The sequence below is a fragment of the Bufo bufo genome, chromosome 1, assembly GCF_905171765.1.
Source record: "Bufo bufo chromosome 1, aBufBuf1.1, whole genome shotgun sequence".
In the NCBI taxonomy this organism is placed as follows: domain Eukaryota; kingdom Metazoa; phylum Chordata; class Amphibia; order Anura; family Bufonidae; genus Bufo; species Bufo bufo.
Genome location: NC_053389.1, coordinates 753,785,449 through 753,790,722, shown reverse-complemented (window position 1 = coordinate 753,790,722; position 5,274 = coordinate 753,785,449).

Sequence of the window (5,274 nt, the reverse complement as noted above, 5' to 3'; positions counted from 1 at the left end):
CCTAAGTCCTTTTCCATTTGGTGTATTCCTCCAGGAACATCAACCCTGTTACAAATCTTTGTGTCATCAGCAAAAAGACACACCTTACCATTGAGGCCTTTTGCAATTTCGCTGATAAAGATATTAAACAATATGGGTCCCAGAACAGATCCCTGAGGTACCCCACTGGTAACAAGACCTTGGTCTGAATATACTCCATTGACTACAACCCTCTGTTGCCTGTCCCTCAGCCACTGCCTAATCCATTCAACAATATGGGAGTCCAAGCCCAATGACTGCACTTTATTGATAAGCCTTCTATGTGGGACAGTATCAAAAGCCTTACTAAAGTCTAGATAAGCGATGTCTACTGCACCTCCTCCATCTATTATTTTAGTCACCCAATCAAAAAAATTAATAAGATTAGTTTGACATGATCTCCCTGAAGTAAACCCATGCTGTTTTTCATCTTTCAATCCATGGGATTTTAGATGGTCCACAATCCTCTCCTTAAGTATGGTTTCCATTAATTTCCCCACTATTGATGTCAGGCTTACTGGCCTATAGTTGCCCGATTCCTCCCTACTACCTTTCTTGTGAATGGGCACAACATTTGCTAATTTCCAATCTTCTGGGACGACTCCTGTTGCCAGTGATTGGTTAAATAAATCTGTTAATGGTTTTGCTAGTTCACCGCTGAGCTCTTTTAATAGCTTTGGGTGTATCCCATCAGGCCCCTGTGACTTATTTGTATTAATTTTAGACAGTTGACTTAGAACCTCTTCCTCTGTAAAGACACATGCGTCAAAAGATTCATTAGTCTTCTTTCCCAACTGAGGTCCTTCTCCTTCATTTTCCTTTGTAAAAACTGAACAGAAGTATTCATTGAGGCAGTCAGCTAGTTCTTTATCTTCTTCCTTATACCTTCCTTCTTTAGTTTTTAATTTGGTAATTCCTTGTTTTAGTTTCCTTTTTTCATTTATGTATCTGAAGAATGCCTCATCGCCTTTTTTCCCTGACTGAGCTCATTTCTCTTCTGCCTGTGCTTTAGAAGCTCTTATAACTTGTTTGGCCTCTCTCTGCCTAATCTTATAAATTTGTCTGTCATCCTCGTTTTTTTTTTTTTTATAATTCCTAAATGCTATCTTTTTGTTTTTAATGATTTTGGCCACTTCTGCTGAGTACCACAGTGGTCTCTTCCTTTTTTTGCTTTTACTGACAAGCCTAATGCAATCTTCTGTTGCCTTCAATATTGCCACTTTTAAGTAGTTCCATTTCTCCTGGACTCCAATTAAACTGTCCCAGTCTGATAGGGACTCGTATACCACTAATCTAATTTTAGAAAAGTCTGTTTTTCTAAAATCTAAAACTTTTGTTTATGTGTGGTGTGACTCAGTCACTGTACTTATAGTAAACCACACTGACTGGAGATCACTAGATCCCAAGCTTTCCCCTACAGTAATATCATATACCAAATTCCCATTTGTGAATACTAAATCTAAAATGGCCTCCTTCCGGGTTGGCTCCTCCACTACTTGCTGTAGAGATAATCCCAGTAGGGAATTTAGAATATCTGTACTCTTGGCAGAACTAGCTATTTTGGTTTTCCAGTTTACATCTGGAAGATTGAAGTCTCCCATAATGATAACTTCCCCCTTCAATGTCATTTTAGCTATTTCCTCAACTAGTAGATCATCTAATTCTTTGACTTGGCTAGGTGGTCTATATATCACACCTACACGAGTTACCTTATGATTATCAAGCTGCAAGGTAACCCAAACTAACTCTAAATTGTTCTCGCTAACTTGTATCAAATTAGATTTTATGCTATCTTTCACATACAGGGCCACCCCTCCCCCCTTCTTGCCTTCTCTGTCTTTCCTGTATAGAGAGAACCCTGGAATTGATATATCCCAGTCATTACTCCCCTTGAACCACGTCTCAGTAACAGCCACTACATCTATATTCTCAGATGCCATTATAGCCTCAAGCTCATTGATCTTATTCCCTAGACTGCGAGCATTTGTAGACAAGACTCTGAGCTTGTCATTTCTTAACCTTTGTGCTACTGGCCTCTTCTGGCATTGTTCCGGGGGGCAGTCGGACTGCTGGATTATCACTCTTTTGCCCCCCTTTCCTAGTTTAAATGCTTCTTAGCAAATACTTGGAACTGTTCACCGAGGACATTCGTTCCCTTGAGAGAAAGATGCAAACCATCTTTCTTGTACACGTCACCACCAACGGTTTCCCGGACAACAGACGAACAAGCTCCCTCGCGCTGCACGTGCTTCCGGCCGGGGCCGCGCTGCTGCTAGGAGGTGAGCCAGGAGGACGCCGCGTCTTAAAGAAACAGGACCACTAGAAGAAGCTTTCAGCGATCAATCTATACCGATCACCACATCGAACCACCAATCAAAGGACTAACATCGGAAGAACCATAAGGTAGTGACACTGCCGTTATTATTTATGCTAATTCTCAGTTCAGTTTTGTTTTGTTCTTCTACTCTAAGTATAAAACATACACTATTATACCGATACAAATATTTGCAATAGGCCAACGCTGACACTTTCAGCACCATACCAGGCCAGCACTGACATTATCACTCACGGGAATAGCTGTTTTGACCGCACACTCCAGCGCTATCTGTCTTGCATCACCTACAGGTGATATACCCATCTCTCCTTACATTATTCTGAGGAGAACAATAGCTCCTCACCAGACAGTAAGCAGCGGGATCTCCCCATCCAGGTAGATCTGTCCGGCTAAACTATAGGAGCGCAGGGGGGGCATTTTTTCCATTTTTTCCATCTTTCTTGTACAGTTCTTTTCCATTCCAACAAGAGCTATCATGAGACACAAAGCCAAACCCTTGGTTCAGACACCATTCACCAAGCCATACATTGAGTTCCTTAATGCGCATCTTCCTGTCATGCTGAAGGTTATGCACAGGCAAAACTGCAGAGAATGAAACAGTTGATGCAACCTCCCGTATATCCTTTCCAAGTGTATGAAAAGCTTCTTTCACCTTTGAAACCTCATTGCAAGCCAGATCGTTTGTCCCAAGATGGAGAATAACATCCACTTCCCTTTCCTGCTTTGCTTGCCTAATATTTAGGATCCGTCATCTATCCCTGCTAGCGGTAGCACCAGGGAGACATCTCACAACACCATTCTCCTCAAACTTCACACCTCTTATGATGGAATCGCCCACCAACAGCTGCTTACTATCAATCCTCACCTTCTCCTTTTTGTCTTTGGCTGCAGTCTTACATACTTTAGGCATGGGAGATGATTGTTTCTCACCCACTGTGCTTGAGCCATCCTCCATGTTGCTCTTGCACTCTGAAAGTGCTGCAAATGAATTATGGAGAGCCACAGACTGTGGCACATGCCTTCTATCCACAACTCTCAGTCTACCTGAACCTACAGTAACCCATCTTCCATTTCTAGGGGGCCTCTGTGGCAGTGGCATTGCAATGTTCTCAGCCTGAGTTTGTTTAGTGGTTAATTTAAAAATCTCATATTTCAAAAATGTAATTTCCTGTTGCATTATGGAGAGCTGTCTACAGATCAGACAGTATCCAAACCTTTGAAGAGTGGAACCTGAAATAAAAGCACAACAATTCCTGCACAGAACCAGATCTGCCATCGTAAAGAGGGGAAAGATTTTAAACAAACAAATCTTACTTGTTTAGATTGTATCCACCTCCAGATTACCTCCTGAGTATCTCCTGAATATCTCCAATGCACTTGTAAATCAGCACTTGAAATAGCAGCCTTGGAAAAGCAGCAAGCTAATACTGTGTGGATATATATACACACACTCCCACAAAGGCTCCTCCCCCAACAGCAAATTAACACCTTACTTGCCTATGCTCATTTGCAATCAGACAATAGACATACTGTGTCTAGCAAATTCCTTACCTCTTTTGAAACACAGTGTCTGAGTATTCACCAGAAACACGACTGAAGATCTGCTCTTTTGAAACACAGTGTCTGAGTATTCACCAGAAACACCACTGAAGATCTGCTCTTTTGAAACACAGTGTCTGAGTATTCACCAGAAACACCACTGAAGATCTGCTACAGTGGAAAAACTCTGAGTTAGACTGTTAGTCTCCTGAATATCTCCAATGCACTTATAACAAGCAGCACTTGAAATAGCAGCCTTGGAAAAGCAGCAAGCTTTTCCATCACTATTGTGGCCAGAAAGAGTCCCTGTGGGTTTTAAAATTCTATGGCGGTTCGCCCGGTTCGCCCGTTCGCGAACATTTGAGAAAATTCGCGTTCGCAAACAGAAAATTTTATGTTCGCGACATCTATATTCATTACCAAAAACCTACATATGTGACAGGAATCCATGTATAGATTAGTACTTACATTGCAGCTGAGCTAAAGGACAAACGACAAACAGACTGATCGAGTGAGGTGAACAGTGTCGTTAGCATGCTACTGCGCATGCGTGAATCTCATTTCCTGGTTTCCGCAGCGGGCCGGCATCTCCAGCGATCATGTGGCCGACCTAGTAATCATGTGACTGGAACCCGAGGCTGCTGCTAGGACGCTATCTCCGTTGTCAGTCACCTGATTCATCACATGCTCCTGTGTGTCTCCATATCCCAGCAACCTCTGGTCCTATTCAGTGATTAACATCTTCATTATAACTAGGTTCCATACAAAGGAAACTCTTGCAAAGGCAAGATCTAAATGCGCTGTTCACCTACACTCTATATATCATATATAAGTACTGCAAAACACTATAAACAGTTTCTGGCACAACATCAACTTCGGGGCTAGCCATGTAACGGGGCTTGTTGTAAACAGGTCGCTATTTTTTATGGATTAATGGATCCCACTGGATATGCTCATGGGGTATACTAATCAATATATTGTAATGAATGACCCACAAACAGGTCCGTCCCCATCTTCTAGGGCCTAGCGGAGGGCAAAACATCTTCATTCAAAATAGTCAACAGGGTCGCAAGAAGCGTGTGGAAAAACCAAGGCGCAAAATAACTGCCCATGAACTGAGAAAAGTCAAGCGTGCAGCTGCCAAGATGCCACTTGCCACCAGTTTGGCCATATTTCAGAGCTGCAACATCACTGGAGTGCCCAAAAGCACAAGGTGTGCAATACTCAGAGACATGGCCAAGGTAAGAAAGGCTGAAAGACGACCACCACTGAACAAGACACACAAGCTGAAACGTCAAGACTGGGCCAAGAAATATCTCAAGACTGATTTTTCTAAGGTTTTATGGACTGATGAAATGAGAGTGAGTCTTGATGGGCCAGAT